At 44.2% G+C, this 14,643-nt stretch overlaps 1 protein-coding gene across 2 annotated transcripts in view; it reads right to left on the bottom strand.

The window, feature by feature from the left end:
• The window catches only part of ATP10B (ATPase, class V, type 10B), a 187,605-nt gene that overhangs the window by 100,692 nt on the left and 72,270 nt on the right, over positions 1-14,643 (bottom strand). Inside the window, exon 1 of one of the 2 annotated variants that reach the window (XM_005870569.2) lies at positions 205-225. The exons of the other annotated variant lie outside the window; for it this stretch is intronic. The gene's annotated coding sequence lies outside the window, so the exon portion shown is untranslated. Of the gene's footprint in view, positions 1-204; positions 226-14,643 lie in introns of those variants that run through there. 2 annotated transcript variants of the gene reach the window in all.

Raw genomic sequence — 14,643 nt, forward strand, 5'->3', positions numbered from 1 at the left:
CCTGGGTTGTGGGCTCAATCCCCAGTGTGGGGTGTGCAGCGTGTGGCAGGCAGCCGATCAATGATTCTCTCTCATCACTGATGTTTCTATCTCTCTCTCCCTCTTTCTTCCTCTCTGAAATTAATAAAAATATATTTTAAAAAATCATTAAAAGAAAAAAATCATTGGTACCCCTGCCTTGATTCATGCTATAGTTTTACTCACCATCAGTGACGACAGAGAACAGCGTAGCGCTACAATAATGTAGTGTTGACCTTGCAGACACCCTGGACGGGTCTCAGAGATCCCCAGGGGTCCATGAACCACGCTTTGAGAATTGCTGTATGAGGTTCAACATCTGGGTCTGGCAAAAATAATTAGCTGGGGACAAAGAGGAAAGTTCTCATTGTCACTTTATATATAGCTCATCCCTGGGCGTGTGCGTGCACGAGTGCCGTGTGGTAGATCCACATTTTCCTGCAACGTTCACTATTGTGTCCTGAGAACTGAAAGCTGGTTGGTCCCTCCCAGGATCCCACTCACGGGTGCAGCAGCGACGCCTCTTCCTCAGGCTCAAGCCTGAGAAGAACCTGTTTGACAGGCTCACTGGCAGTGCCTCGCAGGAGTAAACTTTCTAAGTAACTGACATGAGGTGAAGTAGCCAGGAGCAATTATGCAGATGGCAAACCACTGTGATCTGGGCCCCAACCTATGAACCAGGGCATCTGGACGATGGACAAGTCTAGCAGTAGGAAAAATACATTGAGTTAAACTTTTTATTTAAAATGGATTTAAAGCCCTAGCTGGTTTGGCATCAATCCATGGATAGAGCATCAGCCTGCGGACCGAAGGGTCCTGGGTTTGATTCCCGTCAAGGGCATGTACCTTGGTTGCAGGCTTCTCCCCGGCCCAGGCCCTGGTCAGGGCTTGTGCAGGAAGCAACCAATAGATGTGTTTCTCTCACATTGATGTTTCTCTCTGTTTTTCCCTCTCTCTTCCACTCTCTCTAAAAATTAATGGAAAAATATCCTTAGGTGAGGGTTAACAAAATATACATCTATCTATCTATCTATCTATCTATCATCATCTATCTATCTATCTATCTCACAGGGCTCATAGGACCTTAGCTAAACGGTACCTCTAAAATCATCTCAGTGTTCTCACCGGAATTTATTTTGCCCGCCAGGGGACATTTGGCCACGTCTGGAGAGATTTTGGATTGTCACAGACGGGGGAGAGGAGGGTCATGCTCCTGGCGCGTAGTGGGTAGCGGCCAGGAATGCTCCTCTCGGTCCTCCAACGCCCAGGACAGCTCCCAGGAGAAAGTGCCATCTACTGGGTATGTGCCCGCAACCAAGGTACATGCCCTTGACCGGAATCGAACCTGGGACCCTCGAGTCCCCAGCCTGACGCTCTATCCACTGAGCCAAACTGGTTAGGGCTGAAAGTGCCATCTAGCTTAATGTCAGTCATGCCGAAGCTAGAAGCCTGCCATGGTTCCACTCTCCAGAAGCTTGGTGTTTAAGTTTCATGTTTTATTTCAAAGTCATATTTTACCAGTAGAGTGTAGAGCAAAGAAAGCTCAAGAGAGGTTTAACTTGTTAGTTGTACCATCAGCCCAGACTCATGCCAGTTAAGCAACGTGTTTGGTCCCAGACAAGCCAGACGCCAGCAGTGCCTCTGCAAAGCCGAGGGCAGCCCTGACCAAGGTCTCAGAGGGGCCGCAAAGCTCGTGGGCCCGAGGGTCAGAGCCGGGCATGGCTGTGTCTCCCCACCGTGCCCTCCCATAAGCTGAGTCTACTTTCAATGCTGGTTTTCCTCCCTGGCCCAGGACACCTGGACAGCAGACAAGCCTGTTTCTTTCTGGCTAGAACCAGGGCTTCTGACCAGGTGACCAGAACCTGAGGTTCCCTGAAGGTGCCCCCCGGACTGCGGCTGGGCCCCTTCTCCCTTGGATCAGGCCAGTGTTTTTTTTAAAATCTACATAAATACAGTGAATTTGGTGCCTGTTTGTTCCTATCCGCTCTAAAGGCTAGACAGGTTTTCACCAACTTTGGAGACTCACATTTGGGATATCTGACTACACTGTCCTCTCCGAGGCAGACGTGAATATCTCTTTGAAAGGCCCTAGGAAGCAGCTCAAGGACAGACGACCTAAGACTGACAGGCCTGTGCAGCTGTCATCGTGTATGAAGTCCCCGTGGCTATAAGCTCAAACCGCGGTTTCAATATGACCCCAAGTCAGAAGCCACAAAGGCCTGTCACTATTGTTGGCTTTCATTCGCAGTCAGCTGGTTCTTCTGCGAGTAGTGAACTGGGATAAACAGCAGAGCAGTAGGGTGGGAAAGGTCATGGGCAGCCTGAGGCAGCCCGACCCACTCTCACACTGAGCTCTGTGACCTTGAGCAAATGACCTAACATCTCTGAGCCTTAGTTCCCTCCTCGGGTAGGCCCGCATGCGGGCAAGTACTCAGCAAGGATTAGCTGCCGCTATTACCACCACCCTCATTATCAGTATGCCTTAGCGGCACGTAATGGACACCAGCTGATTCCATTTCAGACGCTGACATTCTCTGTAGGTTGCATTTTACTTTTCTGAAAAAGGGTTTTTTTGCTAAAAATAAATATGAAAAGCCATTGGGAAGCTTCATTTTCACATCAAGCGCTTTTAAGACTAAATGTCACCCAATATTAAAACCAGATTTCTCTTATTCAGAAGCCTGAATCAAAATTGTCATATGACAGGGGGGGAAAAAACTCAGTGATGCAATCTTAGGCCAAATAATGCAGTGCCACGGAGGGCCTTCCTGCCCCCTCTTTGCCCTTCACCTTCAAAGAAGTTTCTGCAGTCCTCCAGGCACAAACCATTCCCCCCATCCTCCATGGGAGTCTGTGCGAGGTATCAGCCAGTGCAAGGGGTTGGCATCCCAGGATGAAAAGGTCGCTGAGCCTGGTTCGGATTTGGGCAAATAGGGAGGCGACAAAGGGGAGTGACTGTTTGCAGGCATTCATAGGGCTCACAGCTGGGTGGCATTGCTGCCAGGCTGCGAGAAACACTGCAGGAACCTGAGACATGTCCACTGGAGTACCACCTTTGGGAGCTGTGAGAACCAGCTTGCCCAGGACTGTGTGACTTGGCCCAGACACCTCCTCTCTCCCCAGCATCTCCAGTAGCTTCTTAGCATTCAGCACAGCCCTCGCCGGTGAAGCTTGGACAGGCCGCCTGCTCCCTGCAAAGCAGGCTGCTGACAGCTTTCCCCTTCCTCATTGCTTAATCTGCTCACTTCCTGATACTAATGGATTTTTAAATGAGCCTAGGACAATGGATAGCATTTCCCAATTAAAACCAAATACCCTTCATCCACCCTTTACACAGCCACTGAGTAAGGAGCAGTGGCGGGAGCACAGGCCCAGTTGGACACCTCTCCCCATCGCCTGTCCACTCTGCTCACTCCTGCCACCACCCACCCCCACCTCAATGCCCCAGGATCTGGCTCTGCAGAGGTGCTCTGAGATGTAGGAGAGACTTTTAGATACCAGCTAGAGTGATGCTGGCCGAGATTTTCAAGCAGGAGTTGGAGACATGATTTTTCCCAATCCTTTCTCATGCCAACTCATTTCATAACCACTGAATTCAGATGCTTTTCTCAGGATGAAGAAATCCTTATACAGCCATAGTAAATCACAGCAAGTCTGAGAGAGGGTGGGCTAAGGGTCTGGGGAAGCATATACTCTTATTTTGTTACTAGAGCCCAGTGCACGAATTCATGTATGGGTGGGGGCCAGCAGGCTGGGAAGAAGAGGCTGCGGGAGATTGGCTGGCTGGCCACACCCCCATCAGGCCGGTTGGCCGGCCTCAGTGTGCGTCATAGCGACTGGTCATTCCAGTTGTTCTGGTTGCTTGACTTTTATATATATAGATTATTAAAAATTAATGAAAGAATATAGCTACTGCTTATTCAGTGCCTGCTCTGTGCTGGGTCCCTTACATAAATGATCCCTAATCATTGTGAGAACACTGGGGAAGGATAATCTCTGTTTCACAGATGAGGAAACAGACACAGGAGTTCAATGACTTGTCCAGGACCATACATCTAGTAAATGTCTGCACTGAATCGAGGTATTCTGACTCCACGAGAGCCACGTTCCTGGATATCTGCCAATAGCAACAGGGGAATTAAATCTCCTCCTCCCTCCAAGGCTAAGGATGCCCTCCTGTCGCTCATATGCTGGTAGCAGTAATGAAGGAAGCAAAGAGATGCAGGCTGTCATTGAAGACGGAGAGTAGGAAGACATTCTGAATTATTAGGCTGAGGTTGCTCTTATGCACCTGGTAGTGGGGTCAACACGAGATCCCTCCTGTCATGTCCTAAGCTAAACATGTCACCTTCTCGTGGTGTTCCAGGAGGTCTGCTTTAAACTCGGAGCACACCCACACACAGTCTCACACAAAAGCGCGACAGGTGACATGCTAAAGGCTTAACACAACATAACCAATCTGGCTTCTTTCTAACTAGACAAAACGACGCCAAACCCTCTCCTTCATCACTGACCCCCATGTAGCAGATGGCTCTGGCAGTCACTCAGTTGCCCAGCAACCTGGGCTGCATTTTTTTTACTTCTTTATCTCTCTTTCATCCCCAATACTTTTGTTGGTTCTAATTCTTAGAATTTCTAGACTCCACCCATGCCTGTCCACTGCCACTAGTCTTGTCTAATGCATCCCTCACCCTCGTAGCTTTACATAATGAACTTCCTGCAGTCCCCAGGTCCCTGGTTTCTCTCTCCTCACGGCCTCGGCACATTTCACACTCTTAACCAGGATTTCCCAGGACCTTTTCACCTGCTCTCCCCGCATCGGTCTTCCAATGTGGACAGACATTTCCTGTGGGAAATCTGTACCCCAAACCTGTGTCAGCACCATCTGCCTCCTGTGCCCATCACCCCCTGCACTTATGCCCTGGAAGAACATGCAATCACTTGTTTAGTTGTTTTTCTTTTCCAGACAGAGAGCTCCGAGAGCTTGCAGACGGTTCATTATTAGGCACAGCATCAGGCATGTGGTGGGTCCTCAATAAATATTTATTGCTTTCTTTTCCTTCCCTCTCAGTTTCTTTGGTACCAGCCACACCAGCCACAGTTCATTCCTTACAAACATGTCCCCAGGATCTTCATGCCTCTTCTATCCTCTCCCCATCACGTTCTCCTCTCCGTTCTGTTCATAAAAAGTGGTTTCAGGTTCATGCCATGAAATGTCACTACAAAATATTTGACAAAAAAAACCAACAACCCTGCAAAACAGAGAGAAACTTAATGTTTTCTTTTTCTCCTCCAGTCTTCCATAGTGACAGGATGAACCCTGAATGTAGTGCATCCAAGTTGCCATGGCAACCTGTAACATTCTCGTCCTTTCACTGTGTTTGTAGGGGGAAGTGATATGTCTGTTTTCTATAACTAAGCAAGAGATGAGGATTTATCTTGCTGTCTGCTAGATACCTAATAGCCCAAAGGACTCATTCTCAATTACCTAGTACTTTTGGATCATTCTAGAAACTCTTTGCTGCTGGTCAAAATGGTCCATCAGAACTAATACTGTCACTGGTGCCTTCCCTCTGGTTATCACTGTGGAGTCTCAGCACCTTGGCAGGAGGAGTTCTGAAATGTTTGACACAAGGGGTCTGGAGAAAGGAGTAAGTGTGAGTGTGAGTGTGTGTATGTGTGAGTGTGAATATGTGAGTGTGAATGTGTGTACACATGTGCATATGTGTCTACTTGTGATGGGTGGGGCAGGTAAAAGGGAAGATATGTTTTACATTTTGGTCCTGGCTGAACTAGACGGAATAGCTCAGGGACTCTGAACACAAAGTCTTCACTCTAAGCTCAGAAGCAGGTTCTCTGGGGCCAAGATCAGTCTGCATCCTCTCCCTGGCTGTACATGGGAGTTAAAGACGCTGCTCATAGACATTTTTGACTCTAAGTAGGGCAGCCACAGTTCCAATCAAGTAAAATAAAAATCTTCAGATAAAAAGACATTTGTGCATGCAAGAGAATAAAGATAAACTAGAGCTGATTCTAACTCCAGGAGGCAGATCTCACCCTTTTTTTTTTTTTTGGTCCAGGGAAAAGACAAAAATACAATTCCTTCCATTTGTAGAGTCTTTAGATTTCCCTGGGTCATTTCTCATTTGGATCACCCATGCTATGAGGTAGGCATGGTGGATTACCCTGAAGTCCAGAGAGGTTAAATGACCTACCAGAGGTCACAGAGCAAGCTCAGGACAGGCTCAGTGAGAATCCAGGTTTGCACACTTGCCATCCAATGACTGTCCTGCTCACCATACAAAGACTCCCTCTCAAGAGTGAGCTGGGCCTTCTGACAGTATCCATCTCCTTTGCATTCTACCTCCATAGCAATAACAAATATTCATGAAAAAGCCTCTGGGACTAGACACTTAAGTCCAAGCAATCTGGTTAGTCTTCTAGAAGATTCTGGGTCCAGAGCCCATACCAATGTTGTGAGTTGAGTTTGCTACTGCTGCTGCTGTAATTCCATTTTCTCCTAACAGCAACCCAGTATGATCAGTACTAACATGATCGTGATTTTTTAAGTAAAGAAAGAGGTTCAGAAAGGCTAAGTTTCTTGCCCAAGGTCAAGAAGGTAATAACTTTTGGAGCCACATTAAAGGAGAAGAGAAAAGGAAAGAAGGAAGTTCTGGGCCATGTGCTAGGCACTTTTACATACAGGATCTGATTTAGTCTCATAGCATCCCTGCGAAGGGGTATTTATTCTGTGCGTGAGGAAACTGAGATTCAAAGAGGTTAGACTGCATTCTGGAGACCATGCAGCAAGCACATGGCTAAGCAGGACTATCAGGTAAAACCTGTGGTCAGGTAAAGTCTGTGCCCTTCATCTTTATAAGATGCTATCTCCCACATGTAGCATAAGTCACATCAATTTTGAAAGGCTACAGAGGAACGAACATGGTAAAACACTTTAAGACTAAAGAAGGCCATGAGATGCTTCTAGCTCCGTATATATTGATGTGAGAAATAAGAACACAGGAATTCTCAGATAGGGTCCAATACATGTTCTAGCATGTGCAGTGCAATGGACCAAGAGTTGTTTGGTGGAAGGCCATGGCTATCTGCCATTCATTAGCTGTGTGACATTGAGCAAATTGTCCGCCCTCTGGTCTGCTATTTCCCATATGTAAGATCTGGTGATTGGACCAGATTAGTATTGGCAGAGGGCTTCAAATCACACGCCAATGCTGATCAACTAACTGGTAGTGGCTGCCTAGAACTCTGTGTTGTGAAGGACTCAGAGGTTGCACCTACGCCATGATCATTTAGTGATCTACGCCTTGTGGGTTCTATAGGGCATTGGAGATGGGAATAGGGGCATGCATGTCATAGATTTGCCCTCACAAGACTACTGAGTAACAAACACCGATAGTTTTATGCATCATCTTTGTTGGTCTCTTAAAAAGTGGTTTCAATTTTTGATCTCTGTTTGCTTTAGTAACAAATTCTCATACTCTGTGTGGCTCTGTAATGTCAAGCTATAAGAAAGAACCCCCGAGGTCCACTAGTGAAGAATTTGCTGAAAGAACCCATCTTCTTCCTCTCTAGCCCCAAGATGATTTATGGACTTCAAGAATTCCAAAGTTTTACTTGTGTTTTTTCCAGAGTAAATTTTTTTTTTTGGAAAATTTCAGTCTCTTTTCTTTTTCTTAATCATTGCAATGATTAGAAAATGGACGGTAGGATAGGAAGAGTAATTTTTTGATTTATAGAAAAATTTAGGATTTTTCACCTTGGAAAGTAGGCAGCTTAAAGGCAACGTGGTTGAAATGGATAAAAGCACAACCAATGAAGTCAGAGGGATTATGGGCTTTCTGTGAAATATACAAATATGAAGATGAGGAAGCTTCTTTTGAAAACTGAGTGAAGAAAAGTATGTTAGAGCAGAGGTTTTGAAAGTGTGATCTGAAGAACATTTTGGATTTTTTTTGAAGTCCTTTAGTGGCAGCTGTAGGAGACAGGAATGCATATGGGAATTGGTGGCGGGGGTGGGGGACACTGGCTTCATTTCTCAACCTATACCCCTTGGCTCCTCTCCTTTTTTGCTTTATGAATTACATGTACATGCAAGATTCAGTGTGAGCAAACATAAATAGGGTGAAAAACATGCATTTAGATAAACAAAAGAGAGTACTGTTTCACATAATGGTCCAATAAATGACTGAACCCATTACATTAAGGAGTGCTCTCGGGGGCTAAGACAAAATCATCAATTCAAAACATTTGCACCATTTTCTGATGGATAAGCCCAATGGTAACTAATATTGCAGTGAGGAAATATCCTGCCCCCTTCTAGGATATATACTTTGGGTGGAACTCAGTATGATAAGTCTAAATTCCCAGCCTTGTAATTGCTCCTGCATAGATAGCATCCTGCTTGTTTCCAATGTTCTTTCTAGACTCACCTTGGCTGTTTACATATTTCTATTTATTACATACTAGAGGCCTAATGCATGAAATTTGCGCAAGAGTAGGCCTTCCTTCCCTCAACTGCCGGCATCAGCTTCCCTCCAGCACCCAGGACTCTGGACCCGGGCTTCCCTCCAGCTGCTAGCAGGCACACAGGACCCGGGCTTCCCTTGCAGCCCTAGCTTTGTTCGGAAGGTCATCTGGAAGGACATCTGATCTAATTAGCATATTATGCTTTTATTATTATAGATTACATATTTCTAGCATGCTTGCTCCTGAGCTGATAGAAGGATTGAAGAAGTAGCAAGTACTCAGAATTAATTACATTTGATTTGCAAAGCAGCAGCACTGACATGCATGATAATTAAAATCTCGCATTAGTTATTATTCTATTTGCTTTGCTGAACAACACACACACACACACACACACACACACACACACACGAGGGGGAAAAGTGTTCTTCTTACTGTGATCTCAAGAATGTTTGGGTTTTCTTGGAAGTACTTCGGGGATGGCTATTGGGGACAGAAGTTGTTTTGAAAACCAAGATGGACAGCGGGTCTTAAATGAACAATGCCTGCCATTTATCCGACACCTATTATGTGGCACATGTCATAACAAATGACTGTGATAATCACGCTGATGGCAGCTAACATGTAATGAGTCCTCATCTTGTGCCGGGTACTGTTGTAAATGTTTTATATGTATTAACTAATTTATCCCACATACCAGCATTATGAAGTAGGTGTTTTTGTCATCCCCATTTTGACAGATGAGGAAACTGACACAATGTGTTATTAAGTAAGTGGCAAGGTCAAGATTAACTAAAGGTGGTCTGGTTTGAGATCCCATGACCTGAATGACTACACTATGGTTTCTTATTATTTAAACTTCTCCAAAGAAAATATCTTATTGAACCCTTACAACAATATCCCACTTTATAGAAGAGAACTGAGGTTCACAGAAGTTAAGAAACTTGGCCAACATCATGTAGCTAGGAAATTATACAAATAGTCTTGGAGTCCAGGTTTGAGTCCAAAGTTTGTGGTAATTTCTATAATACCAGGCAGCTTTTCATTATAATGTAAATTATAGCCACTTTCTGTTTAATATATACAGAATAGAGAAAACTGATGGTTAGATGATAGAAATTGTTAAAAGCATCCTCAAACACCATCCATGTAAATTTCTAATTCATGAACATGGTTTACCCATCCCCAAGAAGAAGGTTGCTGGGAAATAAATCTGATTTTGTTTCTTGGTCAGGAAAGAGACATTGAAAAAATGAAGTAAAAACCAGTAAGCTTTCAAAGACATACAACCAGTGGTACAAATAAAGATGTGAAATGAAACGCAAGGATGATGTATTGCTAGGATCTGTGAAAGAAGTGTCCAGACACTGTTTTAGCAGATGGGGACTTATATGACCTCCGAGTTTCAAAGCATAACTTGCTCCATACTTATTGATGAAGATTGCCTAAGAGGAGGCCACTGATGTCATCCGTGTGCAATTTCTAAGCAATTGCTGTCTTTTCGGTTCTTTGTGTGGGGGCTGGCTGCACCATTAGAACCTTCCTAGAGATGACAGAGGTCAGCAGATCTCACTGGGCTGGCACTAAAGGACACAGACAGTTGTGTGGCCACTGTAGTTAGCACCACAGGGATAGCAACACGTGCCACCCATCAGGGAATGGGAGCTAAAGAACCCAGAGACTCACCTTATTTGACCTTATTTCATTTCATTTTTTTCTACATTTTTATTGAGGTATATTTGATGTATGATAAACAACTCATATTTAAAGTGTCATTAAAGCTTGATGAGTTTGACACAAGTATAGTCATGAAATCATTATTGCAATAAAGAGAATTAATGTATCCATCATCCCAAAAGTTTCCTTTGTCCCTTTATAGGTCCCCATCCTTTGCCACCCCTGTCCTCCAGGCAACCACTGATGTGCTTTCTGACCTATAGATTATGTCAGTGATGGCGAACCTATGACACGTGTGTCAGAGGTGACATGCAAACTCATTTTTTTTGGTTGATTTTTCTTTGTTAAATGGCATTTAAATATATAAAATAAATATCAAAAATATAAGTCTTTGTTTTACTATGGTTGCAAATATAAAAAATTTCTATATGTTGTTAGCTGCTTTCTACATCCTTTCCTCTTCATCTGGAAGACTTTCCACAATTTCTCTGACTACCCACACTCAAGACCTAAAGCGAGGTCTTTCTCATTTTCCTGGGCCACAGGAAGTCCCTCCCCTCTGAACTCCTCAGCATGTAACCAGCACTGCTCCATGGAGCGTTATTCTGTTGTATCATTGGCCACTGTGCCGCAAGTGCCCCTCTCCTCAGCTAAAATGTAAGCTAGCTGGGATGCCACGGGCCTGCAAGAGATGATTAGGAAGCAATGTAAGAGCAGCCAGTTTCATAGCCAGTGAACACACAGACAGGTGGAATTTTTCCAGCAAGTTACCCAAGATGGGTCCAGAGCTTTGAGAACATCCAGAGGGATGCATTCCAGAAACTAATGGGTCTTAGTGGAAATACTACCTCAGTGGGTGTATTAATCATCCCACAAATGCATATTGAGCACGGAAGCTATGTCGGACACTGGGAGAGGTACCGGGGACACAGTGGGAACTAAAACCAGTGTTACAGGTAAGGTTCCATGAAACAGGAGCCTCAGTCTTGAGTTGGTACTCCAGGCATGGGAAAGTAAGGGGTCATCTCAACGTCATGGAAACACAAGTGCTCAGGAGGCCACTCTGACCATCTCCTGCCACACTGGCTCCCTTTGGGTGCCAGATGTTCCCTTTCTGATGCACATTAAAGACAGAGGCTCATTAGATGCGGTTGGAGTGGTACATGGCACATTTGTTTAACAGACGAGGGAAGATTATCATTTAAGACCTTGGCAAATTTCATTGTCTTGATAAATTCAAATCCTTCCCAGAGACACTCCCCTCCCCCTTTTCCTTGTCCCTGGAAAGGTTTCCAAGGCTGCTCTCCTCACTGACTGTATTCGTTGTGGAGATTGACAGAGGAGGTGAAATGCTCCTTATACGAGGAACAGCGCAGAGAACCTGAAATTGAGGTAGGGCCCGCATTTCACAATCACAGCACATTCGACAAGGCCCACACAATGGCTCTATTAAATTAAATGACTACAGTCTCCATCTGCACTAGTAATCTCCAGATAGGCTGGGCTCCTTTACAGCCAATAGCCTGAAGGTGTGCAAATAAGCACCCACGGTTCATACCAGATGTCAGGGCCTAATTCAAATCTAGAATGAACATGCTCTTCCCCGGGTACTTGTTGGGACAGACAGTGGCAAGGCAGAGAATGGAATTCTAGTTGTAGAAGCAAATGGCTATGAGAAAATCCATCTCCCGAGAACCACTTAGCAAAGAGTGGAAAGTCAGAAGGAAACACTGCAATCATCCCATTCTCCTGTTCGACATTCTCCTGTTGGACATCAGTTTCTGTTGGTTACCACAATGCAATTAGTGTGGCTGTTCTTTCAACCAAACAGGGACTCAGGGTTAAGAATCTCAGTTTGATTTTCAGATCCTGGAGTCATACTGGCCTGATCATGAGCATGTTGTATAGTTTATAACTCTGCCCTGTGTGCAGCCATGACATGTGGATTTTGAGAGGGGTTCTAAAGGCAGAAGAGCTGTCAACCACCTAAATAACTTACAAATAGAAGTGATAGGAGGGAACTGCACTTTGTTACCGAGAATGGGTAACAAGAAAGGTTTTGCCAAATCATCCCCACCCTAACTTCTTTCCTAATGCTCTCTCTCTCCTCCCCCTCATTTACCAGCCTCTCTTCCTCTGCATTTCTATCTTTCCTTCTCTATTCCCCCTGCCCCTGCCGCACCCCAACACACACTTCCTCAGCTAACTCCTTCCCGTTGCCCCATTTCTTGTGATTTTTTAAAAAAGTGGGCCTTGGAATGAAAAAGATCTGAATGTAAGTTCTGGCCTTGGCATATTTTCATTTTTGTTTTAACTGAATATGTTCTCCCCTGACCCCCTATTTCCTGGGCTTACTTTAAACATCAAATGAATTCAATTCAAAGGCACTCTTTCAAAGAAATAAAATGAAGTTGTTTAAAGTCTGTGTAGCCCTCAATTCATTTCCTCTGAGACCTCAAGGAGCACTGTCTTCCATTTAGAAGGGGGCTTTTCATGTCCTCATTACAGTGCTTCTCAGCATGAGCAATTTTTTTCCTTTAAAAATATTTTTATTGATTTCAGGGAGGAAGGGAGAGGGAGAGAGAAATAGAAACATCAATGAGAGAGAATCATTGATTGGCTGCTTCCTGCACACCCCCTATTGGGGATCGAGCCTATAACCTGGGCATGTGCCCTGAATGGGAATTGAAGCACGACCTTCTGGTTCATAGGTTGACGTTCAACCACTGAGCCACGCCAGCTGGGCAACATGCACAATTTAAATCTCTAGTGTGGTACACTTCAATAGTTATGCATTTATTTTAGCATGAATTTAGAAAAAACAAAACAAAACAAGTATATAAAAACTATGATTTCACAGATAAGAAAAACATTGATTTAAAAGAATGTGTAGCATGCAGGTAGTATGAACAGATGGTATGCATTTAGGGCAAAAATCATTAAGGTGGTATTAAAATGAATACAGTTTTAGGAAAAAAAGTATGGCTGTTGGGTCGGTATTTACATAATCACTACATATTGGGTGAATACTACATACTGCATCCACACTTACATTGGGGACCATTATCTATCCTTTATTATTACCCTCTGTCTGTGCATTTAGTCACCACTCTTTAAAGTTACAGAGTTGTTAGAAAGTTCACCCAAGGAGATAGAGCTGGGACTGAACCATGACTCTGGCTCAGTTCTGGAGCCACACACCTTCCATTATAGGACAAGGCCCCTAGGCGTACGTGTGGTGCTTGAATTTGGTAAGTTTGCAAGAAATGACAGCTGGCTGTCAGCATTATCATTCATGTAAAACATATTCTTAAACATTTATGTCAATGTTCATCTCTTTCTTTTATAGGTGATAAAATAGGCATTAAAAGGTTAAGTGACAGCCAGTATTGAGGTGTAATTGGGATTCCTAGAGGGGCTAATAATACATCACCAGTAGCATCTTGAACCCTTGTTTCTGCTAAGTGCTGGCCAAGGGTCTTGGGTGTCCCACATATGGGGTATGGTTATAAAACGAGAACAGCCTTTAAAGAGTTGTTACAAGCTGTACACAAAAAGGAGTCACTCCCATTTTTTCACTGTCTCATCTGATTTTGATCCAAGATAGAGTGGTTGAGAATGTGCATCTGTGGTAGGAAGAACTCTAACAGAGTCCCCAAGGTTCCTGGTTCCTGGTCTACCCAAGCCTTCTCTCATTCAAATACTATTCTAGGTGTTGCTGGGAAGGGGTTTGGCAGATGTAATTCAGGTCCTGGGTAAGGGGGTCACTCATCAGGTGAGCCCCTCAAAGGGACTGTGTTCTTCCTGGCAAGTGTGAGAGGGATTGGATGAGAGATTTCCCTTTGCTGGCTTTGAAGATGGATGGATGGAGGGGGCCACATGACAAGGAATGCTGGTGACCTCTAAGGACAACTGGCAAGGAAATGGGACTACAGAGCTACAAATGCAAGGAACTGAATTTGGGTAACACCTTGAATGGCTAGGAAGTAGCTCCGGAAGGGAACTCAGCCAGTTAATACCTTGATTTTAGCCTGATAAAATCCCCGAGGAGAGGACCCAGCCATGCCTTGCCTGGACCTACAGAAAATGTAACATAATGAATAGGCACTGCTTTAAGCTAAGTTTCTGGTAACATGTTACACAGCAATAAAAAGCGAATACAGTATTGAAAGCCCTAAGTGGAAGTCATATTATAAAAAACGTATTATCAGCACATATAAGTGCACTCACCTGAATTGTTCACTGTATTTCCCACCCTTAGACTGGAATAAATTTTAATGCTTCTAAAAACCAAATCACAGTATAATAGTAATGATAACAATATCTAACATTCACTGAACAATTTCAAGTTGTTCATGGTGCTAAGTGCTTTTCATGCATTAAATCATTTAATCTTTACAACCTTAGGATGTGGGCACATTATGAATCTACTTTACAACTGAGGGGAAAATGGACCATAGA

Source organism: Myotis brandtii, unplaced genomic scaffold (genome assembly GCF_000412655.1).
Source record: "Myotis brandtii unplaced genomic scaffold, ASM41265v1 scaffold32, whole genome shotgun sequence".
Taxonomy (NCBI): Eukaryota; Metazoa; Chordata; class Mammalia; order Chiroptera; family Vespertilionidae; genus Myotis; species Myotis brandtii.